We start from the raw sequence: 15225 nt of genomic DNA on the forward strand, positions 1-15225 counted from the left end.
GGTAACATTTCACTCCCTATACCTTACCTGGAATAATAATGATCTTCTGTACTACTCTAATTCAAGATCATACTGCTCATCCTTTGGCCTTGTCATTTGTACCAGTGCTCACTGCCTTCCAGCCGTCATTAGTCTCTCAAGGAAATATGGACATTGGTTTCTTGTTTTTCCATGCACAGGTAAATCCAATTAGGGAGCAGCCCTGTTTTATCAGTTTCTCCAAACATTACAAAATAGAATTCAATTCTTTGGAATATTTTGATTATTCCACAATTCTGCTATAACTAAATAACTTACATGTTCTATGAAATTTGTCTTCTTTCCAACAAAAATAACTTTTAAAAGTAAAACTTAGTCTGCAACATTTTTCATGAATACATCTGTTCAAAGCATTGTTCAAAGTTATGCACTGTGCTAAAACTGTGACTCATAACAGGTTTGTGTAGTAAGCCTAGAGCTGTTTGTGGTCCCTCTTGGTACTTAGAGAAGATGTTGCTTTTAGAAAAGAAAACAATAAGTGAGTGGAAATCAAGCTACACTACAAGATAGAAAGAAAATATATCTCTGAAGGCATCGTTTGAACACCTAGATCTAGTTATGTCACTTCCCATCTTTATGACCTATTAAATAATAATTCTTGATATTAGTAGTGTTAGTGAGGGCCATAGTAGCAGTAATTTGCTTATACTAGGTTCTATGTAGGGCCTGTCAACCTATGCTGGAATAATACTTCTCGTATACCTGACAAATTTCCTCATCTTAAAAGGGATATAAAGATCGGGTATTTTCATTCTTCATATATGTTCCGAGTGCATAGTATATTCCTGATGCCACTTGAGGAATTGGGATATAGCAGTGAACAAGATCTACACACTCTTGGGCCTCACGTTTTGGATGTACGAGACTATCCATGGGTCTAGCACATGGTAGAAATACAATAAAGATAGGTCCTTTCCCTTTTACTCCTTCTGAAATTATCTGGATAACTTAATACCTTTGTTATAAATCCAAAAATATATAACCTGAAATTCAAGAAAATGGAAACATTTAGCCAAGAAGGTAGAAGATATTCTAGAACACAATAGCTACTTTTGATTATTTGACACAATGTCACATAGTAAGAAATTATACTGTCTTACAGAATTGAAAGGATTAAAAGAAATGATGAACAATTAGAGACACATCGTGGCTTAATATAAGAAATTCTTTCTCACAGGCATGAACGTGTTCTTCATGAGATCAGGAACCGTATCTGTCTCTATTTCCCATAAATTTTAGCTTAGGACAGCAGGGGCACATGATAAGCTTCAATAGGCATTGGTTGAACAGAGTAATGAGAACTTGGGAGACTGAGAAAATGAATGATGTAAGGCAATAAGCTGCCTCTTAATGTTGTGTCTTTCCATTCACTTGAGTTTTCAAAAAGCATTTAGGCAACCTCCCCATTAAAAGTCCTCAGTAGTTGGAATGTAGAATCTGATTTGGGCTAAATGACCTTAGGTTCCTGTTTACCACTCAATGCTTAGATCCTTGTTCTATAATCCTATACTTTGTCATGGGTTATTCTCTCCCTCTCTCTTTTTTTTGATTTGCCAACATGGAGTTCCCCTCCATTTACATCAACATTACTACGTTTTGCTTTATTAGTTTCTTAATCTCTTTGTTAATTCCCATATGTTGCAGCATCATTTAATTAAGTGCTACACTGCTGTGTGGCTGAGGCTCAAACAATGTCCTTTCCTGCTGTGAGCACAGCCAGGCTCTTGGGAATGTGGAAGGACTCACTCTACCTGGATTTTAGAAAACCTAGTCCAGCTTACATTTCTTGAAAATTTTGCTGTGAAAGGGATTCATGCATACATCAAATACAATCAGAGTCTTGGAACTGTTGGTGTTTATTCTGTAGTTTTTCAATCAGAAGAAGAAGAGTGAAAATATCCCAAAACAATAGTAGTGTTTTGTAAACTGTCTGATAGAGAGGTGAGAAAAGACCAGAATCCAATAAAATGTTTAGTCATCTGTCTACTAATTGCATGACTTTGGGAATGGGAGTAGTTTTTCAGCACTACAGATTTCTCACCAATAAAATGAGGATGAGACAAGCTATAGTTTGATTTTCTCTTACTATTTACAAATCATTCTACCAGATATTTTCAAAAATTAAATTGAATCCTTCAACAACCCCAAAAGGTAGGTTGAAGATGTGTTTGCATTGCAATTTACAGAAGACCTGTTCTATAGACTGGAAAGTTGATATAATTTTAAAAACTGTATATTGTAAAATCCTCTGTAAATTGTTGAATAAAACTTTAATTTCTTCACAAAATGTATAAGAATTACCTAATCTACTTTAATACCACACATACATAAAAAACCTGATAACATAGCTCATGATTTTTCTGTACATTTACAAGAATTATTTTAAAACAGAATGTTCCATAAAATCATCCAGAAACAGAATCTATTAAGTGTCCATAATATTTCCACTACCATAGTCAACACTGAGGAAAATGGAGACAAAATACTAAACCTTCTAAAAAAGCTATTTCAGGTCATTAATAAATGAGATGATCATTCTCTATATTACTTAGACTACACCTGGAATATTGTATGCCAGTTGGTTCATCCCAAATTAAGAGAGTAATTTTGTTCTTGGCCACCCTTCAAATGTTTTCAAAGGACCTGAAAATCATAAACTATAAAAAAAAATTTGAAAGAACTGGCATTTAACCAGACAAAGGAAAAACAAACCCTGAAAAGCATATGATGGACTTCCAGTTTTAGCTGGAAGAGCTTGGGTGTCATCAGTCCCATCCTTAACAACAAGAAAATGCTGGGCAAATTGAAAAACAATATTTTGGGGGGCTATTTGTGAATAGAGTTAGCAGGACAAACCAATAGTCTGAAACCTGGAGAGATGGGCAAATCCAGAGAATCAAGCCAGGATCTGCTTACCTGAAGCAGAAGCTGCTGAAGCCATAAAGAAGTAGAAACATTTAAAGGGCAATTTTGATCAACTGCTAGAGGTTGACGGTGGACTAGTTTGGGGAGGGCCCCACATATTCATGGGCTTTGTGTTCAGAAACATTACCAAGTGCTCTTGGTAAAGAAAGATATAAGAAAGATCTTCACATGGCCCTGCAGGGGGAGGAATAAAGAATAATTGTGACTATGCCAAAAATTTTATCTATAACTCTCCAGGCAAAAATAATTTATCAAAGCCTGTCCTAGAGACATGGGAAAAGGGAATTCCTGGCCATGCAGCCACACAGAGTCTCTCTATATTACCTGAAGAGAGTAGAGGGGGCTATATAAGAAGAAACATCTTGAAGGTCATAGGTAAGAAAAACAGACCCACTAAAAGACTTAGGTTTAATTAAAAGATTATATAGAACTTCCCTGCTCCAAACCTTACCACCATACCAACAGTGGATAACAGTTAAAGGAGCTGCAAGAAATAGACCCTCGGAGGAGTATTTGGGGAAGTTCAAAGTCAAGAAGAGAGACAAAAACAATGATACGAAACGAAATTAAAGCCTCTGAACTGTACAGCACCAGCAAACAGTAAACAAAGCCCAACTCCTAGCCAGATTCACAAAATCCTAACACTTGAGACCTATGTTCTCCAGTTCCATGTTACCCAATATAACATGTCCAGCTTTAAACATAAAAAATTATAAAACACACCAAAAAACAGTCTGAAGAAACAAAGCAAACATCAGAACAAAACTTAGATAAGACATACATGTTGGAATTATCAGACAAGGAATTTAAGTAACTTTGATTTATCTATTAAAGGCTTTAATAGGAAAAATAGGTAAGTTGCCAGAACAAATGGATAATATAAGCAAGTGAGAGGAAAAACTCCAATAAGGAATCAAAAGGTAATGCTAGAAATCAAGAACACTATAACAAAAATCAAGAGTGCCTTTGATGAGCTCATTAGTAATTGAAAATGGCCAAAGAAAAAATTAGCAAGTTTAAACATTGGTTAACGGAAATATCCTAAACAGAAATGCAAAGAGAGAAATGAATAAAATGTACGACAGTATCCAAGAACTATAAGACAATTTCAGAAGCTGTAATATAGGCATAATTGGAATACTTGAAGGTGAGGAAAGAAAAAATGGAGTGGAAGAAATATTTGAAGTAATAATGGACAAGGACTCTTCAAAATTAATGACACTGAACTACAGACCTAAAAAGCTAAGAAAGCACCAAATAGGGTAATACCCTCTCCCCCAACAAAAGAAAGCCTACATTTGGGGATGTCATATTTAAATACACAAAACCAAACACAGAGAGATAATCTTGAAATAAGTCAGTTGGTGGGGGTGGGGGAGACAAGTTACCTATAAGAAGAACAAGGATAAGAATTACAGTAGACCTGTTGCCAGAAATCATGCACTCAAAAAGAGAGTAGAGTGAAATAAAATGTTGAAAGCAAATAACAACACAAATCTAGAATTCTACATCCAGGAAAATTGTGCTTCAAAAAAAGAAGTGTTAAGAGAAATTTTTAAATCTTCTGAAGTAAATGCAAATAGAAACATAATGTATCAAAATGTATGGGACAACATGATGACTATAATTAATAACAACTGATTATACACTTCAAAATTACTAAGAGGGTAGATTTTGTGTTTTCACTGCAAAAATAAATATGTGAAATGATGATTGTGTTAATTAGCTTGATTTAACTATTTTACAACATATACCTATTTCAAAACATCATGTTGTAAACCATAAATACATAATTTTTATTTGTCAATTAGAACAAGAAAAGAAAATTTTTTAAAGTGAGCATTTCCCTAATACCAAAACCAGATAAAGACATAACAATTAAGTAACTTAAATACTAATGTCTCTTATGAATACAGATACAAAAATTCTCAATAAAATATTTGCAAATTGATCTAACAGTGGATAAAAAGAATAAACATACCACAACCAGTTGGGATTTAGTCCAAGTGCCAAGTTTGCTTTAACATTCCAAGATTAATAAATGTAACCAATGCAACAGGCTGATGAAAAAAAAAAAAAACACATGATTATATTAACTGAAGCAGAAAATCTGGCAAAACCCAGTATTAATTCATGAGGAAGTCTCTCAGCAAACTAATGACAAAGGGAAACTTCTTCAACTTGATAAGAACATCTACAAAAACTCTGCAGCGAACATTATACTTATTGGCGAGAAAGCATATGCTTTCTTGCTTAGACAGAAAAGAAGGCAAGATGTTTCCTGCCACTATTCTTATTTAACAGTGCACTGAATTACTAGCTGGTACAATAAAATAAGAAAGAAAACAAAAGTATACAGACTGGAAGGTAAGAAATAAAGCTTTCTTCGCAGATGATATGATTATCTATCTAGAACATCTTTAAAAAATCATCAAAACAACAATAATAACAAAACTTCTGTAACTAATGAGCAAGTATAGAAAGAGATAGGATATATGGTTGGTATATATTGTCTATTGGTTTTCTACATACCAGTAATGAACAATTACAATTTGAATTTTAAAATTACTGTTTATAATAGCACAATAATATGGCATATCTAGGTATAAATCTAAGAAAATGTATATAAGATATATATGGAGAAAACTATAAAAATATTGATAAGAATATAAAAAAATCTAAATTAATAAATACTTTGACTGAAATAAATAGATAGTCTAGATTCATGAATTGGAGGATTCAATCTTGTTAAAATGTCATTTTTTCCCAACATGCTCTAAAGGTTCCAAGCGACCTCAATAAAACCCCAGCACACTCTTTTGTAGATATTGAAAAACTGGTTATAAAGTTTATATGGAAAGAGGAAAGACCTAGAATGTCCAACACAATACTGAAGAAAAACAGAGCTGGGAGATTTACACTACCCAATTTCAAGACTCATTTAAAAGGTACAGTAAATAAGACAGTACAGTAGGAACAAAAGAAAAAACATACAGAAGTATGGAACAGAAAAAAGAGCCAAGAAATAGACTCACAAAATATGGTCAATGTATCTTTGATGAAAGAGCAAAGGGCAATTCAAAGGAGAAATGACAGTCTTTACAAGAAATAATCCAGAAACACTGAACACTCTATTAAATAATAATGATGTACAAAATAATATTAACGAACTCAAAGCCAGACATTAAACCTTGCACAAAAACTCATTTCAATGAATCATAAGATCTAAGTTTAAAATGAAAAACTTTAAAACTTTAAAAAGAAAGCACAGGAGAAAATATACATCACCTTGGGTTTAGTGGGGGGAGATTAAAATACAATAATAATAATACACCATATAATAGAAAAAAACATAAATTGAACATTATTAACATTATGATTTTAAAAGTATCTGCAAAAGATTATATTAAGGAAATGAAATACAAGCCATAGGCAGGGAGAAAATATTTGCAAAAGACATATCTAATGAAGAATTTGTATCCAAAGTAGACAAAGAACTCTAAAAACTCATGATAAAAATAACTAAAATATAGATAAAACATTTAAGACACCACCAAAGAAGATATGCAAGTGGCAAATGAAAGCATATGAAATGAAAGCATATGAAAAGATATTGAAAATCACTTGTCATTAGGGAATGAATTTTTTTAAAAATGCGATACCACTCTCCACCTGTTAGAATGGCTAAAATCCAAAAGCTTAACAATAGCAATTACTGGTGAGGATGTGAAAGAACGGGAACTCTCATCCATTGCTGACAAGAATGAAAAATGGTACAGCCACTTGGAAGATAGCTTGGCAGATTTTTACAAAACTGTACAAAATCTTATTATACAATTCAGTAGTCACACTGCTAGGCATTTACCCAACTAATTTCAAAATTTATGTCCACACAGAAACTGGCACATAAATGTTTACAGTAGCTTTATTTGTAATCATAAAAATGGAAGCAACTAAGATGTTCTGCCAAGGAAGAATTGGTAAATAAACTGTGGAGCATTCATACAACAGAATATTATTCAGAGATTTAAAAAAATGAACTACCAAGCCCTGAAATGACATGGATGAATCTTAAATGCATATTGCTAATCAAAATAAGTCAATCTGAAAAAGCTATATACTGTACTATTGCAGTTATATGACATTCTGGAAAATGCAAAACTACAGAGATAATGAAGGATCAATGCTTGCCAGGAATACAGTGGGTGGGGAAAAGGAGAGGGCTAAATAAATTAAACACTGAACATGTTCAGGGTGGTGAAACTATTCTGTAAGCCACTGTAATGATGACTATAATGATGACTATACTTAATATAATCACATTTTCAAAAATGAATATACTTAACCTATGAAAATTTAAAAAAATTTAAGAGGCTGGAGAATCTCAAGATCCAATGTAGAATGTGACAAAACCACAATTCATTACAGATTTATGAAACAACCTCACTGAAGTGGGTGGTTGGATAGGTGGAATAAGTTGCTGATACAAGTAATTTTAAATGTGAGTAAAGTCTGTAGGACTAGAGGCAAAAGGAAGTGTACATAAGTATTATATTCTAGTTGATAAAGTTGCTCCCCATAAGTATACAAGTTAATGGTTCTAAAACCACTGTGTCATGTATACTGGAATTGAATAATTAAGTACATGGATGGTAGAGGTAGAAGCAAGTTTTTTCACTGTTGGAAAGGGATATTGCAGATAAGTAATGGAAGATGAAAAGAGCATTTTATGTAGTAATGGACCTGAATTGGAGACATAGTATAAACTCATGTTTAGCTTACTATAGGCACAGAAATACTTGTAGGTATGTGTGTGTGCATGGGTTAGCATACACACGTAACTCCTTGTCAACTGAGAGGTCCTGGAAGCTGTAACATCTCAGTAGCAATGAGCACATCCGATACTCAGAACTTGGTTTTTAATACCATTCTCCAATAAAAAGAATGAGGGTTTCTCTGAGAAATGACTAATTTTAGGACTGGGATAAGAAATATACAAGATGAACCTGGAACATCTTATAGATCCAGAAGGTAAGGAAGTGATAAATACACACACACACACACACAGACACACACACAATTCAGTCACTGAGGTATGTCAAAGGGACACAAGAGCAAGCTGAAAGAACTCACAGTGACCAAAGCTGGAACAATTTGAGCAACATCATAAAGTAGTTATGGATTATAATCCAAAATATAATATAAATGTCTATAAGTCTAAACTGATATAAATGATTAAATAAATAGATAGTAAATGGGAGACAGACAAATCTCCAATGCAGAAGAATTGCAGTTTGTGAAGATACTTCACCTTTAAAGAAGCAGAGCATAACTCCTCACTCAAGTGTTGATTACACATAACAATTGCCTTCCAAAGAATACAGTGTGGAATAGGAGAAAAAAAGAATAACTTTCCAGTGGAGATATGTGACAAACACAACATCTACAGGTAATTAATATTAACATCAACTGTGGTAAGTCATGTTGAAAGTATGTGCCCTTGATATGATGTGACGAGAATGGTATTTTACTTCTATAGTCTTCATTTGAAAACCCAAAACTCCAGTCTAATTATGAGAAAAGCTTCAGACAAATCCCAATTGAAGGACATTCTACAAGATAACTGACCAGTCATTCTCAAAACTCTCAAGATCATTATAAATAAGGAATGTCTGAGAAATTGTCACAGGAAAGAGGAGTGTGATATAACATGACTACTTTTGGTATCCTGGATGGGATCTTTGAGGAAAAAAAGAGACATTTAGGGAAAAATGAGTAAATCTGAATAATGTATAAAATTAAGTTAATGATAATGTATCAACATTGGTTCATTAATTGTGACAAGTGTACTATTCTAATATGTTATAATAGAAGAAACAATATAGAATATGTAGAAAGTCTCTGTATTATATTTACAATGATATTTGTAAATATAAAAGTGTTCTAAATTTAAAAGACTATTTAAAATAAAAGAATATGGCAGCCATCTTCAAATATCGGAGCGGATTTCACATGAAAACAGTTGTCTTCTCCACTGCTGTTTCCAAGATTAGATCTAAATTAATGTGTGGTCACAGTCCAGACATATAACAAAAATGACAATTTCACATTACACACGCACACATCTTTATTTAGAAAAGCTTGACTCATATGGTAGTGAGATATCAGAATAATTTTTTAAAAGGCTGGATGACTAACAGTGATGCAGTACTATAATTCTAGCAGCACATGGATATTATATTACTGTCTACTATGGCCTGTGGGCTGGCCACCTGTTTTTGTAAATAAAGTGTTATGGGAACACAACCATGATCGTTTATGTATTGTCTATGGCTGCTTTTATACTATAATGGCAGAGTTGAGTAGTGATAACAGAGTATGACTTTCAAAACTCACCATATTTATTACTGGTGCTTTACCATAAAACTTTGCCAATCCCTGCATTAGAAAACATCACCAACATTTTGGGCCTTTAATTACCATAATTCCACATTCTCTTCCTCTCCACATGAGCCCAGGTTGAAAGCTTATCTGTTATCAATATTCAATCCACACTTACTCTATTCAAGGTTCTGCTTAATACGCCGTGCTTACTAGCATGGCCTATCAACTTAACTAAAGAGAAGGCAAACATTGCCTCCAAATTAACAATGATGATCACACAAAACCATGACATCAAATGTCTCATCTATGTGGTCCCTGAGGACTGGTGTAAAAAGTGAATAACCAGATGAGCAGTGAAGCATATAATATTAGTGCATGCAACATTACCCATAGCACATTGTTTTTAATCCATTTCTGCACGTTTCACCCCAGAACTCATCTCCTACCAGTAGTAGAAAGGTGATACTAATGCTACAAAACATGTGGTTTCATAAGCAAAGAAAGTATGAGTTGTTTATTCCTTGTTTCTAATTTTTCTAACAGAAATCTCCTTCCTTCCTTCCTTCTTTCCTTGCTTCCTTCCTTCTTTCCTTCCTTCCTCCCTTCCATTTTTCTTCTCTTCTTTTCAATTCCCCTTGTAATAATTTCTTTGTTCATTTATCTTTTGAAAATGTTTTGTGTATAAAAGTGACATCCAGAATCAATGACACAACTTCTTCCCTAAGGAACTCATCTCATTTTGGAATAGCCTGAGAACTCTTCCAAAATGTATTATGACTTATTAAGTACTATAACAAAGGTAAAAATAAGGCCCTATTATGAAAGATTTTCAGAGGAATTGAGGTGTGTGCAACATTTTTTATTGCTTACTCCTACAAGGACCAAATAAAGGAGATATTTGGCCTTAAAGTTTTAGCACAGGGCACCAAGACTCACTCACTGCTTCACACATAAAAGTGGACTGTAGAAATAATAAAGTATGATTAATCATTATGCTTGTACAGTACATGGAAGTTCACAAATCATTTTTATATTCAATATTCCAAAGACAGGTTTCTGTAAAACAAAAGATCTAACAGACAGAAGAGGTGAGTATGTGGTATACATGCATCCCTGCTGTCATTTTATACCCAAATCTCTGTTTCATAATGCTGTTTCCCACAGAGTTCATTCATGACTTACATCTCTTCTCAGCAGGAGGCTCTACTGCCCCACAAAATCTGACATGCAGGTAGAAAAAAGTGTGCAATCTTTTCTGTAAATTACATCTTAAAAATATGAAAGCCACTATGCAATGGCACCTGTTGCTTGGAAAGTGTAATCAAGTGAGAGTGAGTAAAAGAGAATGAGAATGAGTAAGTTGTGTAACTCTGGGGCTTTTAAGTGCAACTCCTAGAACCTCATTTTTATCAAACTGAATTTGCCTTGAGGGTAATGATTACATCCTGCAATCATTGTTTTCCCAGCCTATCACAATGTTCAGTACCAAAGTGTTCAAGTGAGTTTGGCTTAATTGAATGAATTTTATTTTTCCTTGACAGTGTCTATTCTCCTCAGCATCCCCTGATGACAATTTCTCCCTTGATATCTTGGGAGCCTTTTCTTTATTTGCCAAGGCTAAATTCTGCAGCTTGAATAGTCATGGATTTGACATCACTGGTCTTTTTAAGTTATGCTGGCTCTACCTGTTATTTCTGAAGAAGTGGGCTTGCTTTGTCAGGAAATGGGGTTGGATAGTTTTCTCATCAATTATTCTCTTTTCTCTTTGCACTGGTCTTCTTTCCACCAATGTTGTTCTACCTGTCAGGAAAAACGATTATCTTCCCAGTATTAATATTTTCTAATTGGGTGCCAAGGACAGAGGCTTTTCTCTTTCAGGATCTCACTCGAAACTTAGTGTCACATTGACTTTGCACATACCCATCTCCATAATTTTCATCCCATCCAAAACTTCACAGTGTTTTTCTTCTTATTCTAAGTTGTCTATTAAAGAAAATGTAAAAACTGATGCAACTCTCAATTCTGCTCCTAGCCAGACTTCTCCCTAAAGCCTCCCATTTAGAGTAGGCTGATATAAATGACTCTGGATTAAATCCAATGTACCACTTCACATGACGTAAAACTCCAAATTGTCCCTCCCTTTACAAGGGGCATCTTTGCTCCACCCTACAAAGGGTTGAACTTGAGGGTATAGAGTATCCTAAACTAAGCCAAATATTTAATAGATGAGTTATCAACATGACAGAGATACTCTCAGATAGATCAAGGGGACTGACACTCTTCCTTCCCAAAGGTCTCACATCCAGAGCAAACCATCCAGTCTATAATACTAGGATTGTGTTTCCAAGAAAGTATCGTAGCCTTGGTAGACACTTTGGTAGTAAGGTCACTTTGGTAGTAAGTCCCTCCCCTATATCTGTGATTTAAAATAACTCAGGCCAGTTCATAGTAATCTTTTGGACCCTATCTGCTCTTCACAATTATAGATATCAAGACTCCAAAGTGCCCCCATGAAAATCAATATTGGTTCAAAAATCACTTATCTGGACATTTAATTATCTCATTCTGTCTCATTGTCACCTCTATATCATAAATTCTCTGAGCCTCAGTACCTTCATTTATAAAATCAGTATTATTATATTCTCCTTCCCAAAGGATCATTTAAAAATCCAAAGCAAGTTAATTCAAGAAAAATATTTCTCACAATGATGTGCATTTACCAAGGGCTCAACAAATAGTAAGTGTGATGTACAATATAGACAATTTGGAGAAGGTCCTTAAGGGAACAATCTATTTTCTTTTCATATAGGTAAGAATGAGAAAGTATGTTTTAACTTTCTCACCACAACACTTTTTATAAATAAGTAAATGGTCCATTTGGCCAGGGAAATACTGCTTGGTAAAAAATCTAAGCCAGTCATGAAATATGACTAGTTAGATCAGTTTTTCACCATATTAAGACAAGAAAAATTTATGAAGGGAACAGCTTTGAAAATGTTAAAATTTCAAGTTCTTTCATTTCCTTTCTCCTCTACTCTTCAAGGTTACAAATGTTGAGACTCCTAAATGCTCTGTAAATTGCAACATTTGTGTTATTTCTGTTAAAAATTCTCTCGCTGAAAATCTTCTGGCTTAGAAACATGTTCAATATTCTTTGTGCACAACTGAGTATCGGAAAAAAAAGTGCAAAAAGAACTCAGGATTTCTAAAATGTATGTTGCAGAGGCCATGCACTGAGGTCAACTACTCTTTGCTAAAAGGGAGTCTCTTGAATATTCACTCAGAATCCATGTATTCCTGTCTTGCCACAATTGTGATAATGGTTGCTATTTGATATCCTGGTTTACAATATACTTTTAGTATCAAATTAAAAATATCAGTTACCAGAGTGTTCTGGGTTGAACTCGTATATATGCAAACCTATTCCCAAAGGCTGGGGGAGATGAGAGGCCAAAGAAAGAGGCTGACAAATCCAGTTTTTCAGAAAGAAATAAAGGAATAGGGACTAAAGAACAGAAATGACGCCTTGAGAGACTGTGAGACAGTGGATCCTCTATATTCACCATCCAGAAAATAGCCTTTAAGTAGCAAGCTTTTAGGATAAGACAGGTGAAGCTGTTCATGTCTTCAAACTTTCTTGCCAAAGGATCATGAATGTTTGGGTAGGTTAGAGAAGCATCTTTATGAGGTTTTATCTATGCTACAGGCACTGTTTAAAGACCTTCCTGCAGAATACCTATGTGAGGGTCAGACAGTGGTCATCATGGCAGTTTTGCTTCAAGGTGGCATCACTCTCACCATGCCACATGCTGTTTTCCTACACCTGAGTTAGGCACACTAAAAGATATTAAGAAATTTAAAGGGGCCAGGCACGGTGGCTCACGCCTGTAATCCCAGCACTTTGGGAGGCCAAGGCGGGTGGATCACGAGATCAGGAGTTCGAGACCATCCTGACTAACACGGTGAAATGCCGTCTCTACTAAAAATACAAAAACACTTAGCCGGGCATAGGTGGTGCAGGCCTGTAGTCCCAGCTACTCGGGAGGCTGAGGCAGGAGAATGGCGTAAAACCGAGGAGGCAGAGCTTGCAGTGAGACGAGATCGTGCCACTGCACTCCAGCCTGGGAGACAGAGAGAGCCTCTGTCTCAAAAAAAAAAAAAAAGGAAAGAAAGAAATTTAAAGGAATGGGAAAAGAAGTAACAGCCTAATACTAAAATTAATCAGAAGAATTTCAATGCGAGGGACATTGAGAGAACAAACACTTAGGAATCCAAACACCACCACTATTCCCTGGGAAAGTAATTATCATTGTTTGAAAAGTTATCCTGGGTGATATCAGCAATATGACAGAAGAGGAGTAGGCTCTGGACTCTCCCTCTAGCTACAGATACACTGAATAAACAGCTATGCATGGATCAATCCCTCTAAGAGAAATCCATAAACTAGTTGAGAGTCTCCCGCACACTTGGTAAATGAGAAAATTATTCCACATTGACATGGGTAGAAAATGGGTAAGACATACTTTTGTCATAAATCTCATTCTCAGCACAGCACCATATAACTGGGAGGGAATCCCCAACTCCAAGCTTCTCCCTGAGGAACAAAGAGTTTGTTTAGACTACACATCTAGCACTACAACTTTTATGACTGCTACCCAAGGGACTGGCTCCAAGCTCACTCACCTATCTCTGAATGAGGTTCAGCATTTATTAGTCCCCATGGACCAGAAAGAAAAAAGAGGTGGCTTTAAACAAATGCATAGCACTTTCCTTGCCTTTGCCTCCTAGCTCATCACCAAGCAAGCAGGCAACAAAGCTGAACTCTCAGCTTCTCGCTGGAAGAGGTTAGACCGCACATCCAATGTCCTGACTTTTCTAGCTGCTTCCAGAGGATCTGGCTTCTAACTTGCCTGTCTCCAGGAGCTGACTGGGCAAGAAATCACTAGTTTCCTTGAAATTGAATGGGTATGTGGACACTTTCTGTGGCCTAGAGACTGAACAGGCATGTGAGCACTTCCCTTGGCTCCTCTCCTCAGCTCATGGAATGAGCTGCACCAAGAATGCAGCTTCTCACTATAAGGAATTGGGCTTATAGTCATCAATCCCCCCAACTTTTCTAGCTACTACCCAAGGACTGCCTCTAACTTTCCTGTCTCTGAGAACTGATGGGGCCTAGCATTTGTTAGGACCATGGGGGACAGAAAGCAAAGCAATGGTTTGAAATTGCATATGATCTGAGGGAGAATGCAGGCATTTGCCACAATTCTTCTCCATGCTCACTACAAACAGATAATAAACTTCAACTCCTAGCTTCTCACTGATGAAAGAAGGAATTGGGCCATGCATCTAATGCATCTAGCACCTCCAACTTTTCTGGCTGCTACTCAAGAAACTGGTTTCTGTCTCACCTGTGTTGGTGCACTGATGGAATTTGGCATACTCTCATTTACTGGGAGCCACTAAGAACAAAGGCAGTGGTTTGGACAAGCACCAAAGCTTGGAAGGCAAACAGAATATCTGTCTGGGCTGATTGGCGAGGTTCATCTTCTGTACAAGGCAGTCTGTGAGGAGGGGCAAAGATAGATATTTTATCTAATGTGTAGAAACCAAAGGAAGAATTAAGGAAACTAAAGAAATGGGAAAATATACTCCAAACCAAAGAACAAGATAAATCTCCAGAAACCAATCCTAATAAAATGGAGATATGTAATCTATCCAAGAAGAATCAAAATAACTGTCATAAAGGTGCTCACTAAAGTTGTAAGAGCAATGAATAAACAAACTGAGAATTTCAACAAAGAGATAGAAAAAAAGTATTTAAAGTACCAAGCAGAAAACAGAGCTGAAGACTATGATAACTTAATTAAAAATGCAGTA

The sequence above is a fragment of the Symphalangus syndactylus genome, chromosome 11 (assembly GCF_028878055.3).
Source record: "Symphalangus syndactylus isolate Jambi chromosome 11, NHGRI_mSymSyn1-v2.1_pri, whole genome shotgun sequence".
NCBI classification, from domain to species: Eukaryota; Metazoa; Chordata; class Mammalia; order Primates; family Hylobatidae; genus Symphalangus; species Symphalangus syndactylus.